At 36.4% G+C, this 18,675-nt stretch overlaps 1 long non-coding RNA gene across 1 annotated transcript in view; it reads left to right on the top strand.

The window, feature by feature from the left end:
- Positions 1-12,899, top strand: part of LOC137225923 (uncharacterized) — a 152,373-nt gene extending 139,474 nt beyond the window's left edge. Inside the window, exons 2-3 of the long non-coding RNA XR_010944089.1 lie at positions 9,165-9,220; positions 12,766-12,899. This is a non-coding gene — a long non-coding RNA (uncharacterized lncRNA). The remainder of the gene's footprint in view (positions 1-9,164; positions 9,221-12,765) is intronic.
- The last annotated feature ends 5,776 nt before the right edge of the window (positions 12,900-18,675 follow it).

Raw genomic sequence — 18,675 nt, forward strand, 5'->3', positions numbered from 1 at the left:
GAAAGGTTAAATTATTTGTCCCAATTCTCATGGCTAATATGTGATGGAGTCAGTTACAAACCCAGCAGCATGGCTCCATGCCCTTAAGGACCAAAATGTACATTTAAGACTATGTACCTAGTTAAATTTTTATCCTTGAAAACATGAATGAATAAAATGATGTATCTACTTTTATGTGTTTATTTCACAGTGATTCATGGGGCACTATTTCCAAGAAGTTTCACCTTTGGCCATATAAGCTGAAGGAAGACTGGCCATCACATTGCTTTTTTTGAGATTGACAGTGTTTTTTAATCTATTAAGGTCTGAGAAACGTGTAGTAAAAATAAACCATTAAACTTTAACAGTTAAAGGAACAAATGTATACATGTATGGAGACAGTATATTTTCCCTTGCATCTATCACAGCCCTTGGTATGGAATCCCTTGGGAATACCTTGGGAAGTGTGACTTGAGGTCATTCTCAAATTAGGACCCAGGGATGATGACAGCAAATTTCCTTCTACAGGAAGATTCGGTGCACTAATTAGCTTTGTGGTGCCTGGTCATGTCTTCATTAACTTCACGTCTTCCTTGGCACGATTTCTGGCATAGTCCTTGTGCAGATATCAATTCTGAGGTTTTTTGACATTGGCCAAAATGAGAGACTTTAACTTATAGGCTTATGATACTATGGTAAAATATTTTATATTAAGTAAACTCTGCCCCAATTATTTCATATCAATAAGAAATCTTAAGAAAAAGTTTCAAATTAAAGATTTAACATCTGACATGTTTTAAGATTCTCAGATGAAATTTTAAGAAAAGATGAACTCAAAAATAAGTCAGTCTGTTTTATAACTGAGAACAAACTGGGTGTTTAGAGGCACAGTCCAAGCTAAGTCAATAGTCTTCTTTACCTTTGACAGCTTCTTCTGCAAGTGAGACAGACCGGTCATATCCTAAGTGTGACTTCATGCTTCTTACTCTCTTATATATTGAAATGAATAGGAAACATCAAAAGAGCCCAAATATGTCTGACAGAAGGGGAGGAAGCCACATCTGAGCAGAGAGTAGAAAGCAGTGATGAGGGAATGAAGGGTTTGCCAAGTCTATGTGTACATTGGACATACGACCATGTGAGAAAAGGAATTGGAATGTGAAAAATCATGAAGCTAAGGCTTTAGCACACCGACTTTGTCCTTGGAAAGTCACTTTACATCTCAGTGTCTCAGGTTCCTTATCTGTAAAGTGGGTTCTAACATTTTACTGATTTATTGTCATAGCTTATACTAAAGAACTTCTTATCTACACAGATACCCCTGTTTCTTCCAAAGACTTATAGGAATCTTACCAAAATTGTGGCTAATTAAGATAAAATAAATTAAAAAAAAAAAAAAGGCAAGAGAAAGTGTTAAGCTGAGACCATCATGAAAATGAACATATAGACTTGCTCAATTGTCAGACATAGGCTATTAGTTTAGTTCAAAATTTCTTAGAAGGTAATGCCCAAAGAGAAAAAGACATTAAATGTTTGGTATTGTAAAAAAGCACCACGCTGGTGCATAGAAGCAGAAAGACATTTTTGGTGTTGATGTGTTGAATAAACCCAGTGGGAGCTCCCTGTGAGGGACTGCACACATTCTCCTGGTGACAGCAGGAATTTGAAACATGATCTCACATCACACTTGTGTGAAATAGGTCTCCAACCTCTGTTCTTTCACAACCATCATGGACACATGTGACAGTTTTGATGACATCTTCACAATTAAGATACTAGAGACAAAGCTTTCAAAACGACTGTTTCTAATAACACTGATCAAAGAAGTCAAGTCTCTTTTTAGTCTTTGCACTTTTTCAGGGTATCATGTCACTGACTTGGGCCCCCTAAAACTCCAAGAACATTAACTTGTGTTTATTACTCAAATATATTCAAACCAAACTAGCTTCAAATTTGGAGGAAATTAATTTCTTTGATGTGAACTACCATTATCTACACTTAAGAGACTATACATACGTGACTTCTGTAGCTTAGTATACTCTTTATTACCAGTGTCAGGTGGGAAATGTGCTTTACTCACTCCCTGTTTTAGTGGGGGAGCTGTATCAGAAAGAACATTCCAACTGCTGACCTAGTGACTCTGATCTTCACTGCTCTGATCTCAGAATGCTCATCTGTATGAAAAAGTCATGGTACCTGACTTGGATATGTAGTAATGATTCATATTAAATTTATTATATCCATCTAAGAAATACTTCTGCCTGGCTGCTATTCCAGGCACCAAACTAGCTTTCAAATCAGAAATGGGAAGAACATGATTATTATCTAGTGATAATGTACCTAAAATCTATAAATAGAATAGCCTTTAAATATTATTTATTGTTGTTATTGCTCAGAGATAATGCTTATATTTTAACTAAAAAATATGAGAGGTGTGAAGTGATACCTCATTATGGTTTTGATTTGTATTTCCCTGATGATTAGTGACACTGAGCATCTTTTCAAGTGCCTATTGGCACGTGATAATAGTAGCTACTTCAGACTCTTTATCTGATAATTCCAACGTCTATGTCATCTCAGAGTCGACATCAATTGATATTTTGCTCCTTTCAAGATGTCAAGATTTCCTGCTTCATCAATCAAGGTATTTTTGTGCTCTACAGATTGACGTATGCATAGATTTGGATGGTCAGAATATGTGTAAAGTTTATGGCAATTCATGATGCAATGTCTCCTGTATCTTTCAACCTTCTTATCTGCTCACTGGTGTGAGGAAACTAGGTGGCAAAGTCTCTGCAGCTACAGTTTGTTTAAAATGTAGGAATCTGTCTTAGAGAAGACTCACAGATTTTATTTTCTGGTAAAAAACATAAGCATGATGCATATTTTTTCATAAAAATTCTATGTGGCATTGTGCTAGGTGATCTGACATATAAGAAGAAATCAAAACTATAAGAAGAAATCAAAAATATAAATTTTAGACCAACTGTCTTCCTGAAAAAAACTTAATAATGAATTTTAATAATAGCAAATATATAGCATTTCACTTATATTAACTTATTTGATCCTCAAAATCCATTATGAGTTAAAGGCTTTTATTTTGTTTTTTATAAAGGAGAGACCTAAGTCACAAAGAGAATAAATCCTTTTTTCTTATGGTCCTAACTACTTCTGACAGAACCAGGTAGTCTAGTCAAAATAAATGTGCTCTCATTCCATTAAGTTTTACTTCTATATTAAATAAAATATATAGGAGCAGGTACTTTTCAATCTGCCACCTCTGAACTGGGACTTGGGTTGAATAAGTTTGTATGTGCCCTTTAAGAACAGAGTCTTGTTTTCCTAAAGTCCTCTGTCTCTCCCAGTCATAAACCCCACTGGTTTTTAAAACCAGTTAAGGTGGCTTATCCTCCTGGTGCCAGTAAATCAAACACAATAGTATATTTAGAAAAAAGTATACTATGAACAAATAGCGTTTATAATGTATTTCAAAAAAAGTAATCTGTTAATGTAATACACATCTTTAATAGGTTGGAGGAGAAAATGTAATTATATCAATACATGGAGATAAAAAACTTGATAAAACCCACAGATAACATTACACTTAATAGTGAAAGAGCAAATGTATTTCCCCTTAAGTCAAGCAAAACACAAGGATGGCCACTCTCACCACTTCTGTTTAATATTTTACTGAAGGTTCTAGTCAAGGTAGTTAAACAACAAAAGGGAAAGAAAACAAAGGACATTTGAGAGATGGTGTCAAGATGGTGGAGTAGGAAGATTCTGAGCTCACCTCCTTCCATGAACACACCAAAATGACAACTACCTGTAGGTTAATTGTCTCTGAGAATGATCCGGAGACTAGTAAAATAGCTCTTTCACAATTAAGGATATAAAGAAAAAAGCACATGAGACAGATAGGAGAGGAAGAGAAGCGATCTAATCAGGACCCACACCTCTGGCAGGTGATGCCAAAGAAGAAGGATATATCACAAACTGTGAGAACCACCCTAAGAAGTGAGGAATTTGTGCCCCATATTAGGCACCCCTGCCATGGGGACTGGTGCCAGGAAGATGAATCCCCTTGATAGGTTTTAAAAACCAGTGGGGCTTATGACTGGGAGAGCAAGAGGGCTTTAGGAAACCAAGACTCTGCTCTTAAAGGACACATATAGACATCCTTAGTCTGAGTCCCAGTGCAGAGGCAGCAGATTGAAAAGTGCCTGTTGCTGTAGCTGACCTGCCCAGGCTGCCACAGCATGCCACCCAGCTCACACCCATCTCTGGATCCATCATGCCCCAGGAGAAGCTCCTACTTACACAAGGCTGTCTCTAGCCCCTTTGACTCCAGTCCCCCAGCCCACTCCTGGTTCTAGTTCTAACAAGCCCCAGGAGAAGTCCGAGCCGGTGCTGGACTCGGATCTAACCTCTCTGGTTTCAACCTGCTTCCACCAAGGCAGAAACACCCAGCGCACCCTTGGAGAAACCCCAGCTCATGCCAGCATCAAGCTCTAGCACCTCTGGCTCCAGCCCACCCCTGCTAAGGCAGCAGCCTCCAACATACCCTGGGAGAAGTTCTGGTTGGCACTGGGCTTGACCTCCAGACACACCTCCCACCAATGAGGCAGCGGCCCATGGCACGGATTGGGCTTTGACTCCAGCCCCCTCCCAACCAATGCAGAGACACCAGCATGCTCCATAAATAGCCCTGACCTGTGCTCGATTCAGCTCTAACCTTCCTGCCAAAGCCACCAAGCACACAGAGTCTGCATAGGGACACTCCTACATAAGGTCACACCTTCAAGACTAAGAGAGGTAAATATTTTGCTTATTTCATAGAGACAAACACAAAAAGTCAAAAACAATTAGAACACAGAGAAATATGTCCAAAAGAAAGAACAAGATAAAACCCTGGAAAAAATCCTAATGAAACAGATATGTAATTTGCCTGACAAAGAGTTTAAAGCAATGGTCATAAAAATGCTCACTGAACTTGGGAGAAGAATAGAGAAACACAGTGAGAACTTCACAAAGAATTAGACAATATATTTAAAAAAAAAAACAAATCAGAGTTGGTGGATACAATAACTGAAATGAAAGGAGGAAATCAACAACAGATTAGGGGAGATGAAAAAACACATAAGTGATCTGAAAGACAATAGTGGATATCACCCGATTAGAGCAGCACAAAGAAAAAAGAATTTAAAAATATGAGGATAGGGAATTCCTGGGTGGTCCAGTAGTTAGGACTCTGTGCTCTCACTGATGAGGGCTTGGATTTGATCCCTGGTCAGGGAACTGAGATCACAGAAGACAGCCAAGAATAAATAAATAAATAAAAGTAAAAATAAATATGAGGATATTTAAAGGGAACTTTAGGACAACATGAATCATAATAACATTCACTTTATAGGGGTTCCTGAAGGAGAAGAGAGAGAGAAAACTCAGAGAACATATTTGATGAAATAATGGCTGATAACTTCCAAACCTCAGGAATGAAACTGCTATCCAGGTCTAGGAAGGACAAGACATAGCATATTTAATGAAAAAAGTTAAAGGTAAAGATGAAATTTTAAAGGCAGTAAGAGAAAAACAGGGTCGTATACAAGGGAATCCCTATAAGATTATCAGCTGATTTTTCAGCAGCAAATTTGCAGACTAGAAAGGAGTGGCATGACATATTTAAAGTCCTGAAATTAAATTAAAAAATAAAAACCTACAACCAAGGATAATCTACCCAGCAAGGTTATTATATCTATATGTATAAGTATCTCATGGTAACCACAAACCAAAAACCTACTACAATAGATACACAAAAAAGAGAAAGGATCCCAAACATAACACTAAAGAAAATCATCAAACCACAAGAGAAGAAACTAAAAGAAGAAGAAAGAACAGAGCAGAACTACAAAAACAACCAGAGAACAAGTAACAAAATATCAATATCCCTATCAATAATCACTTTAAAGGTAAATAGACTAAATGCCCCCATCAAAATATATAGGATGGTTGAATGGATTAAAAAACAAGACCCATCTATATGCAGCTATAAGAGACTCACTTCAGTTCTAAAGATACAAACAGACTGAAAGTGAAGAGATAGAAAAAGATATTCCATGAAAATGGAAAAAAAAAGAAAACTAGTAGCAATACTCATATAAGAAAACAATAGACTTTAAAAAAAGGATATAACAAAAGACAAAGAAGGGCATTACATAATGATAACATGGTCAATCCAAGAAGAGAATATAACACTTGAAAATATGCAAGTAACATAGGAGCAACTAGATATATAAAGCAAATAGTAACAGATATAAAGGGAGAAATTGACAGTAATACAATAACAGTAGGGAAATTTATTGCCCCACTTACATCAATGCATAGATCATCTAGACAGAAATACAATAAGGAAGCATTGGCTTTAAATGACACATTAGACCTGATGGACTTAATAGATAGCTACAGAACATTTCATTCATAAGCAGCCCACATGGAACATTCACCAGGGTAGATAACATGCTAGGACACAAAACAAGCCTCAGTAAATTTAAGAAGATTAAGATCATATCAAGCATTTTTTCCAACCATAATGGTATAAAACTAGAAATCAATTACAGGAAAAAATGGGAAAAAAACACAAACTCATAGAGACTAAACAATAGGCTACTAAAAAACCAATGGGTCAACAAAGAAATCAAAGAGGAAATCAAGAAATACCTTGAATAAAAATAGAAACTCACTTTCCAAAATTTATGGGATACAGCAAAAGCAATTCTAAGAGGAAGTTTATAGTGATACAGGCCTCCTTCAAGAAAAAAGAAAAATCTTAAAAAAAACCCCTAACTTTACACCTAAACAAATTTTAAAAAGAACAAAGCCCAAAGTTAGTAGAAGGAAGGAACTAATAAAGATCAGAATAGAAATAAATAAAATAGAGACTGAAAATTAATAGAAATGATCAATAAAACCATAAAAACCCTAGAAGAAAATACAGTCAGTATACTCTTTGACGTTGAACTTAGCAATATTTTTTTGTATCTGTCTGCTCAGACAATAGAAACAAAAGCAAAAATAAATGGAACTTCATCAAACTAAAAAGCTCTTTCACAGTGAAGGAAAACATCAATAAAACCGAAAGGAAAACTAGTAAATGAGAGTAAGATATTTGCAAATCATATGTCTGATAAAGGATCCATATCTAAAATATATCAATGTAAAGAATTAATACAACTTAATAACAACAACAACAAAAATCTAATTAAAAACAGACGCAGAGGACCTGAATACACTTTTTTTCCAAAGAATATATACAGATGACCAACAGGCATATGAAAAGATGGTCAACATCACTAATCATCAGAGAAATGCAAATCAAAACCACAATGGATATCACCACATACCTGTTAAAATGGCTAACATCAAAAAGATAAGAAATAACAAGTACTGACAGTATGTGGAGAAAAGGGAACCCTCCTGCATTTTTGGTGGGAATGTAAGTTTGTATAGTCACTATGGAAAACAGTATGGAGGTTCCTTAAAAATAAAGCTACCATGCAATCCTGAAATTCCTGAAGTGCTTAATCAAAAAGGGGTTCAGTGATTGCTACTTGCTCTCTAATGATTCAGAAAGAGAAAATAATAAATTAGATGTTGCAAAATGTCAGCAATTGCCAAATCTTATGCGCATAAAGAAATTCTTGGCACATTTCTTGTCAATTTTATATAAGTTTAAAATTGTTTAAATATAAAAATTTTTTCATAAAGTAAAAAACAAAAAAAAGTGGAAAAGGAAAGAAAACCCAATCCATCTAACAGCATTTAGATGTGGTTCTTTCTAAATAGAGAAGTTAAATTCAATGTTTCTTTGAGATTGCTTGAAGCTTTCTCAGCCTGCTATTAACAGTGAATTTATAAGATGTCAGATTAGCTATCAAGAATAAAATTTCCATTACCCTGTAGGAAAACACACACACACACACACACACACACACACACACACACATTGACACTTATCTGATGGACTCACAAGATAAATTAATTTTACTATCTACATTTGGTCTTATTTGTTTACATTAATGAAGTTTTTAATGATGGATGATGATTTTGTGATCTGATGGACCTCAATCAAAAATAAAGCTAAATGATAATTATAAAATGATAAAATATTATGATTAAATATTGTTACAGAGATTATGTTTACATTTCCTAACTTTGCTTCTTTTACCTTTTATTAGTGCTGTTTCTGAATCACCAAACATTAATATTTTATTTTCAAGTCTCAGGTTTTGGTTTTATTCGTACCTCTATGATTTATTGGACAATTGTTGACACAGCTCTAAATTTGAATTTTTCACTGCTACATTTTAATAATTATGTTAAATTTAAATTTGTATTAGGGCCAAGAGAAACGTGTAGATGATTAAAATAATTCATTTATTTCTATCCAACCTCAGATGAAAATAAAAATGAATCATCATTATCTCCCCATTAGTTATACCAACATCTTTCATGTATTGAGAGGTATTTAAAGCCAGGGCAGTGTACTAACATTATAATATAGGAGACCAGTATGCCCAGTCTGGCTAGGAATTTGAAGTTAGCAGGTCTATTTTTCTATTGTTTATCTGGTACCACAGTAGAGAGGCCTCCATTACCCCAAAACCTCATGATTTAAACCGATGCTGTTTACCCTGGTCTGCCTTGAACTCCATTTCTCTCACTTCTTCCCTGTTTTTTTGACTTCTGAACTTGTTTCCCACTCTGAAATAAAATTCATATTTTATGGCAAGACGAGAAAAATTTAAACATAAAACATTTTCCCTGACCTTTGGCCCCCTCTCTCCCTACTCTCGTGCATTTGTATCTGCATTTTGCATCTACCAAACCTCCCCCACTGGCAGCAATACCTGCTCAACCATAAAGAGCAACATTCTCCTAGCATCAACAACTCCTTAAAAGATAACACTCCTTCTTGATCTTGTAAAGGAACACAGTGATGCTTAGCTCCAGATTGTGTAAACTGTCAACAGTACATCATTTAATGTACAGCCCTCTGTTTCAAAAAACTTATGTAACTGTGCCTTGACTTCTAATGGGTGGAAGAGTTCTCAGAGCTTTCTGAGATGCTCTTCCTGGGTTATAGTCCTCAAATCTGGCTCAAATAAAATTTTCCATTTCTTTCTTAGATGGACTGATTAATTTTTCATCAACTCCACTGAAGGCCTCAGGAGACCCATAATAGGTAATATTTACTGTATTCTTAGGATACACCAGCACTACATCATTTACATCATTTAATCCTCCCCAACAGTATCTCATTTAATTCTCACAAAAATATGGTGAAGCAGACAGGTTTCCAGTTCTGTGAAGATGGAGTAGCCCCATTCCTCTCAGGTCTTCCTCCTTACAACTAAAAAGCCTTGAATGTAAAACAGTAAACAAGCATGGGATGTCTCTGAAGGATTTGAAGGTGGGCTTCTGACAGACCTAAGAACTTGAGCAATGATGTGGCAGTGAGTTCCCTGGTTTCCTTTACTGTCTGGCAGGGCATTGCCTAAGCCTCCAATCCTGAAACACCAACAGGCATAAACCAAAACAACTCCAGGAAAGCCTGTTACTCCCAGCCAAATAGCCAAGAAAGGGATAGCTGAATACCAGAAAACCTTTGTAGGTGAAATGCTCTCTATTCCAGCTAGATGCCAACGGAACAAATGGCCCATGGCCTCCCTCCCCACTGTAGTTTCTTTGCGACTGAGCAGGAACTTGATAGTTGGTTTTCCACCTCATCCTATCCCCTCCCTCCCCTCCTCCCACCCTCCCAAGCAGTCAGAGTGTGCCTCACATGACTTACACCCCCTCCCAGGTGGTGAACAGGGACTTTATCTTCCCTCCCCTGCTTGGATCACATCATCAGGGAGCAGAGCCCACACCCAACCCAACAGTAAGAATACTTAACCAGACAGTATAAGACAAAACTATCACCAACTGGGCTTCATCACCTCTCCGTGAGGAACCAGAACACTGTGGTGCACAAATAAGCTAGTAAACACTTCACTTTCTCCTCTTCCCTGTGACCAGAGAGACCCAGTAGAGAGCTCTACTTCCAGAACACCCATCATGAGCTAGAGAAAATAAGATGTGCGAGGTGGGGCTAGTTGGTATTCCATACCTACCAACCTCTTATGAGTGGAGGGGGGGGGGGAGACTGAACTTCTACCCCCTACCGTGCAGCAACAAAACAGAATGACTCATCCCTCCCTACCCCCTCTCTGGTGTTGGCAGGGCCCAGAAGGAATCTGATCTTCCTCCACTTGGAGCCAATGAGTGATGGAAGTCCATGACCCACTGTCTCAGGGGTGGTGGCAGTGCCCTGGGAGATGGCTGATTTCTAGCCCACTCCTCTGCAATGAGGCAGTGGCAGCCACTTCCCCACTTTGCCAGGATGCTGGAGGCACATGTCTGAAAGTACCAACCAAGCTGGCCCTTGCATCTGCACCTACCCAGTGGGAGTGCCAACTAAAACAACTAGAATAAAAATAGGATCCAGAGTTTCATAATATAATGTCCAAAATATCCAGGATATATGAAAAATCCCTCCTCATTCCAAGGGTCAGGAGAAAAACATCATGAAGAACGTTAACAGCTGCCAACACAGAGATTGATCAGATCTTGGAATTCAGTGATAAGAGTTTCAAAGACTCCATCATGATCAACTTTCACCAGACCGTTACAGAGAAAACAAATAAAAATTATGAAATCTCAGCAAAGAAATAGTAGGTGTAAAAGACAACCAAATGGAAATTACAGGACTGAAAAATATAATAACTGAGATAAACAAAAACAAACAAAAAACCTTGCTGGATGTGCTCAGTCGTAGAGTGGTGATGACAAGATAGACTCAGTATACTGAAAACATGAATAGAACTTACAAAATCTGAACAATCGTGATAAAATAGACTGGAAAATAAATGGACAAGATCCTTTGGGACAATTTTTTTTAAAAGCTAGTATTCATATCACTGGAGGCCCAGAGCTATGTGATCTTATTCCTAGTAACGCTACCCTTAAAGAATTACTGGAGGTTAGAGTCGAAACAAAACAGAGAATGACGGGAGGAGGCTTGGAACTTCAGAAAGGAAAGTATATAGAAATGGGTAAAAATAGGGGTAAATAAAACAGACTATCTTACTTCTTGTGAGTTTCCTAAATCACATTTGATAGTTAAAGGAAAAATCATAAACCCATCTAATGTGAAGATCAATGTATATAAGATAAATATTTAAGACAATTACATTTTAAAAGTGTGGAGATTAGAGATACATAAATGAAAATAAGGTTTCTATATTTGAAATTTCAAAATGTCAGTGCTAATAGAGAGTGATCTGTCACACACACACATATACACACACGTGTGTGTTACATATAGACAAATATATTGTAATACCTGTAGCAACTAGAAAGAAAACTATAAAGGAAGATATAAATAAAAACTATAAATAAATCAGTGTAGAATTCTATGGGAAAAAATGTCCATGTAACCCACAGGAAGGTAAGACGAGAAACAAAAGGAAAAACAGAGGCAAGACAAGTTATACAAGGCCAAATTAAGCCCTAATATATCAATAATTACCTGAAAAATACACATACACATACATACCCCAATCAAAGGCACAGATTGGCAGTGACTAGAAAAATGATCCGTGATATGTGGTCTACAAAAAATTCACTTCAAATAAAGGATGTAGGGAGGTTGAAAGTAAAAGAATGTAAAATGATATACCATGCAATTTTTTTAAAAAAGCAGTAGTGCTGTATATTAATTTTGAATAAAGGAGATTTCAGAGAAAGGAAAATCACTACAAAGTGAGACATTACCTAATGATAAAAATATCAGTCCACCAAGAAGACATAGAAATCTTAAATGTGTCCACACCAAAACTATACAAGAGCCTCAAAATACATTAATTAAAAATTGAAGGAGCTGAAAGAAAAAGTAGACAAATCCACAATTAGTTGGGAACTTCAACACCCTCATCTCAGCAGGTGAGGAAATTAGCAAATTACTAGACAGAAAATTAGCAAAGGTGAGGAAATTAGCAAATTACTAGACAGAAAATTAGCAAAGGTATAGAAAAACTGAACAATATATTGTTCAATGTATATATTTATATATCTATATCTATATATCTGTATCTAACCATATCTATCTACCTATTTATCTATTTGTCTATATAAATAAAATATTCCACCGAACAAGTTACACATTTTCTTCAAGGGCCCATGGAACATTCACTAAGATAGACCATATCATGGGCCGTCAAATAAACCTCAAAAATTTAAATTAATTGAAATCGTACAGAGTATATTCTTTGGTCAGAATGGAACCAAACGAGACACAGACAACAAGAAAATCTCAAAATGTGAAAATTGAGCAACACAAATAATCTATAAATAATCTATATATCAAAGAGGAAGTCTCAAAGCAAATTTACAAATACATAGTACTGAATGTAAAATGAAATGATGATATCAAAATATATTGAATTAGCTAGAAAGTACTGAAAGAATTTTTTATAGCACTAAGTTATCACATTAGAAGATGAAAAGGTCTCAAATCTATAAGTTCCTACCTTAAGAGATAAATAATAGAGAAATAATTTGGTATGTCCTCATTCAATCAATTGAAGGTCCAAATAGAACAAAAATAGCACTTTCTCCCAAGGAAGAGAGAAGTTTTCTTGCCTGACTGCCTTCAAACTGGTGCATTTGCTTTTTTCCTGACTTTAGACTCAAAGTGAAACGTGCTCTTTCTGGGTCTGGAACCTGCACCTTCAGGCTGGAATTATGCCATCAGCTTTTTTGGACCTCCAGCTTGCTGATCCACCCTGCAAGATCTTGGGATTTACCATCTTCCATAATCGTGAGTCAATTCCTTAGAATAAATCTTTTTATACACATATATATTTATTTATATATAAATACCCATACATCCTACTGGATCTCTTTCTCTGAAGGACCCTGTCTAACACAGTAGCTATAATATTCTCTTCAAACCTGGAAGATCCATTTCCTCACCCCACTTCCTCTGGGGTTTATTCTTGTCTGCTAAGACATGCCTGGGTGGTTGAGTGCTGTAAGTTTCCCATTAAAATTGGCTGCCAGAGAAATGACAGGCTGCCTCTTGGAGGCTCTGGGTACCAGAGGCCCACTTTTCTCTTGGCCTTGACTTCATTTGGACAGGAGAGCAGAACTGCCTCCACTGTAGGAAAATAGCCTTGTAATTTCCTGGAGTGTCTAACTTCTTGGCTGGGATGAACATGACCGGAAGCCGATGATTCCAAGCTAACTTCTCTCCAGTCAAAGCCTGGTTTAAATGAGCTCCCTGAGAGGAGGGGGGATACAGTGAGCTTGTTTATGCAGTATCACCAATACTTAGAGTACAGTCTAGCATGTATTTGGGAATCATCTAATATAGATAGATAGATAGATGATAGATAGAGTTAATCTATATTTTGAATAAATGAACAAATGTTTTCACTTCGTATAAGCAAATTTATATTTGAAATGAGCTTGTAAATCTGACTGAACTTTATCTACTTGTCTGGAAGTAGGTGGGTCAAAAAAAGTCTGTGGGTGGCAGATAGGTACTTTCTGTCATGATTTATATTGTTGATAGCGGGTTCTAAAAGCACCAGCAATTGTAATCACACCCGAAGCCTTTCTTCTTTTGTCACTGATATATGTTGGCTATAAAAATGGGATAATTTTTGGCCTTGCCACTTGTTAGAGGTCATTCTCTCTTAAAGGTTTGTTCAAGGTAAATTTTCCAAAAATGAGTTGCCAATATTCTCTGAAGTCCTTAGAGGAACAAGCTAGAGGGAGGGTGGACACCCACGGTGGTACTACACTATGAAACCCAGCACCCTGGAGGGATATACACGTAACATTTGAACCGCACACTTAACCTTAACATATTTCATGTGTAGATGGAGACTTATATCTCCATTATCAAATGAAGCTCTCAGTAACCATGGGGAATGCCTTACATCATCCACATAACATTCTTCAACTAGGAGATACACTGACTTGTCAACAGAGAGATATGGATGCTCTCTTTACTTTTGAGTTCTAAAAGCAGAGTAGTAGGATTCTTTGATTGGACTAAAGGAACCTGTCTCTTTAATTACATTTAACAAATCAACAACATCATTTAGGAATCTCCTGAGGCAGACAAATAGTCAAGCAGATGATTTTTTGTTTTTTCCTTAGCAATCAAAATCGCCATTGTTCAAGGATTCCTTGCAGCAGAATGAGTGAATATCGATATTACTGTTGCTACAATGTCATTGTATTATGAATTATCACTTCCTGTGTACTGGGGCTAGACTAAACATGAAAGTCTATAAGTTGTTCTGACTGGAACCAAAAATGAGAGTGGGATGGGGAGAGAGACTGTCATTTACTTAGAAAATGTAACCGTCCAGGGCTGAGTCCCTGAATATTGGGGCAATAGATTTGGATGCAGAAGATAAGAGTTGTTATAATAGTAACTGTGGGAGTTTCAGTAACAACAGTAACTGGATGGGAGTAAATATGAGAAAACACTGTGCCTTCATTTTTTCTTCCGTCAAATATTGATAACTCCTATAATAATCTGCTTGGTTTCTGTACTTTAACTTCAACTGTCCCAGGATTTAAACTTAATACAATGTCTACACTCCATGATATAGTGACTTCCTTAAAAATAATCAGCAAATTATTTCATATAATAACTGGAAATAATATAACAGTTACATATCAGACATATTTGCATTTAATAATATAGTTCTGATTTTTCTTTTAAAGTAACACACAATTGAAGTCGTCTTTCTAACTCCTGCAATTGCCATTTTTGTCCCATCCTCTCCATAAATAACCTGCTTCTGAAATTGGTATTATCATTTCTATGTGTCTTTAATAATTTTACTCCAAATACAAATTTTCACAATAAATATAGTATTGTTTGGTGTATTTTGAAATTTGTAGTAGTGGTAAGTTTCTCTATGTGTTCCTTTATATCTTCCTTTCTTTAATGTTTCTAAGTTTTCATAGGTTTTTGTATTTTCATATTTCTAAAATACTAGTCCTACCATATAAATCCCTGGATATAATTATTCAGTTGTTTCTCTTTTCACCAAATGAAATTGTCTCACCAACATGGCACAAAAGTAAGGACCAGAATTACATAACATCTACGTCTATGGCACAGGGACATATAAAGTATTGAAAAACATTTTGTAAATGGATAAATGGTCTTCTGTAGCCAACTTATATGGTTGAGTCAAAGAGTAAAATGGAACAATGAAGGTGGAATTACCTCAGAAGGCACAGAGTTCAATACAAACGCGAGGTCATGCTCATACTGTCCGTGGACAAAAATGATAATAATACTGCTGAAATAGGGTATCTTTACTGCACTGTGTGGGAATCACTCCCAGGTTCATCATCCTCTGAAACCGTGCTCTCTATGATGCTACAAAGGCACCCCCAGGATAAGTAACATGTTCACAATGGTGTTTCATAACTGCACTGCAATATTATTCATTGACTCTGACTGTGAGGGTAATCCCAGGTAATCTTGGTACTATGTTCTTGTATTTTTTTTTTTTTTTTTTGGTGGTATGCGGGCCTCTCACTGTTGTAGCCTCTCCCGTTGCAGAGCACAGGCTCCGGACACGCAGGCTCAGCGGCCATGGCTCACGGGCCCAGCCGCTCCGTGGCATGTGGGATCTTCCTGGACCGGGGCACGAACCCGTGTCCCCTGCATTGGCAGGCAGACTCTCAACCACTGCGACACCAGGGAAGCCCCCTTGTACTTTTTTAATAACTTTTATTTTATATTATAGTATAGTCGATTAACAATGCTGTCTTAGTTTCAGATGCATAGCAAAGTGATTCAATTATACATATACATGTGTCTATTCTTTTTTCAAATTATTTTCCCATTTAGGTTATTACAGAATATTGAGCAGAGTTCCCTGTGCTATACAGTAGGGGTTTGTTGGTTACCTATTTTATATATAGTGGTGTGTATATGTTAATCCCAAACTCCCAATCTATCCCTCCCTGCCACCCTTCCCCCCTGACAACCATAAATTCATCCTCTAAGTCTGTGAGTCTGTTTCTGTTTTTGTAAATAAAGTCATTTGTATCATTTATTAAAGATTCTGCATATAAGTGATATCATATGATATTGGTCTTTCTCTGATTTCCTTCCAAGTTGCTGCAAATGGCATTATTTTATGTTTTTATGGCTGAGTAATATTCCATTATATACATGTACCACTTCTTCTTTATCCATTCATCCATCAATGGACATTTAGATTGCTTCCATGTTTGGGCTCTTGTAAACAGTGCTGCAATGAATACTGGGGTGCATGTATTCTTTTGAACCAAGTTTTCCTCTGGATATATACCCAGGAGTGGGATTGCTAGCTCATATGGTAGCTCTATTTTTATTTTTATTTTTTTAAGGAACCTCCATACTGTTCTCCATACTGGCTATACTAATTTACATTCCCACCAACACTGTGGGAGAGTTCCCTTTTCTCCACACCTTCTCTAGCATTTATTGTTTGTGGATTTTTTGATGATGGCCATTCTGACTTGTGTGAGTTGTTATCTCATTGCAGTTTTGATTTGCATTTCTCTAATAGGGATATTGAACATCTTTCCATGTGTCTCTTGGCCATCTCTATATCTTCTTTGGAGAAATATCTCTTTAGGTCTTCTGCCCATTTTTTGGTTGGGCTGTTTGCTTTTATGCTATTAAGCTGCATGAGCTATTTGTAAATTTTGGACACTAATCCTTTGTTGGTTGCATCATTTGCAAATATTTTCTCCCTTTCTGTGGGTTATCTTTTAGTTTTGTTTATGGTTTCCTTTGTTGTGCAAAAGCTTTTGAGTTTAAATAGGTTCCATTTGTTTATTTTTGGTTTTATTTCCATTACTGTGGGAGACAGATTTAAAAAGATATTGCTGCAATTTATGTCGGAGAGTGTTCTGCCTATGTTTTCCTCTAAGAGTTTTAGTGTCTGGTCTTACATTTAGGTCTTTAACCCATTTTGAGTTTATTTTTGTGTATGGTATTAGGGAGTGTTCTAATTTCATTCTTTTACATGTAGCTGTCCAGTTTTCCCAGCACCACTTATTGAAGAGACTGTCTTTTCTCCATCATATATTCTTGCCTCCTTTGTCATAGATTAGGTGACCACAGGTGCATGGGTTTATCTCTGGGCTTTCAATCCTCTTCCATCGATCTATATTTCTGTTTTTGTGCCAGTACCACCCTGTTTTGATGACTGTAGCTTTGTAGTATAGTCTGAAGTCAGAGAGCGTGATTCCTCCAGCTCTGTGTTTCTTTCTCAGGATTGCTTTGGCTATTCAGGGTCTTTTGTGTTTCCATACAAATTTTAAGATAGTTTTGTTCCAGTTTTGTGAAAAATGCCGTTGGTAATTTGATGCAAATTGCATTGAATCTGTAGATTGCCTTGGGTAGTATAGTCATACTATTCTAGTACTTTAAACTTTACTTTTTAAAAAAGTTTATTGAAGTATAGTTGATTTACAATATAATGTTAATTTCTGCTGTACAGCAAAGTGATTCAGATATATATATATATATATATTCTTTTTCACATTCTTTTCCATTAGGGTTTATCACAACATACTGAATATAGTTCCCTGTGCTATACAATAGGACCTTGTTGTTTATCAATCCTATATATGATAGTTTGCATAAATTTTTAAGTGCTCGACATTTTGTAATTCTGTTTGGATGCAAATATATGGAATGATGATCAATTATTACCTCTCACTTTGGATTGGTTATAAATGTTGTGGTATTCCCATATTATTCTCAATAATTACTGAAAAAAAAGTGAAGGGAAAACTTTTAAAGTCACAAGGGACAAAACTACCTCTTCTTATGGACTTTTGAGAGCAATATCTAAAGCCCACACTTGCCCTATCTAATTTGATAACTGGACCACAATTTGAGTGCTTGCAGTTTTGCAATTGGTCTTCTTGACAACATCCTCTCTCTCCCCCTCTGGCAGACATACCTCATTTTCCCAGTGCTTACTTTTTATTCCACATGAGTTTTAATTTCATTATTTAATGATTGTGTCCTTGATATTGTGTTTCCTGCTCATTGCAGCCTTCTGCAATGATTGTGCCTTCCTTCAGGTCACTCCTTTTTCTCTCATTGGCATCCTCCTTAAGCTTGCTCTATGGTCTATTCAATAAGAAAGTGTTATGCCAGTGGTTAAACTCTTGTCTCTCAGCTTCAAACCTGCTCATATTTGTTCTGCTGTATGGTGCTGTAGCTGAGACTCAAAACCATATTTCTGCTTTGTCAGCTGCTCCCTGTTTGGCTCTGACAGTAGAGAATGTAGACACCATGTATCTTTCCATCTGTTTGTGTTGTCTTCAAAGTCATTCATCAGGATCTCATAGTTTTCCAAGTATAGGTCTTTTACCTCCATAGTTAGATTTATTCCTAGATTTTTTTTGATGCAATTGTAAATGGAATTGTTTTTTCAATTTATATTTCTGATAGTTCCTCATTAGTGTATAGAAATGCAACAGATTTCTGTATATTAATTTTGTATCACACAACTTTACCGAATTCACTGATGAGTTCTAGTAGTTTTTTGG

Source organism: Pseudorca crassidens, chromosome 6, assembly GCF_039906515.1.
Source record: "Pseudorca crassidens isolate mPseCra1 chromosome 6, mPseCra1.hap1, whole genome shotgun sequence".
Classification (NCBI taxonomy): Eukaryota; Metazoa; Chordata; class Mammalia; order Artiodactyla; family Delphinidae; genus Pseudorca; species Pseudorca crassidens.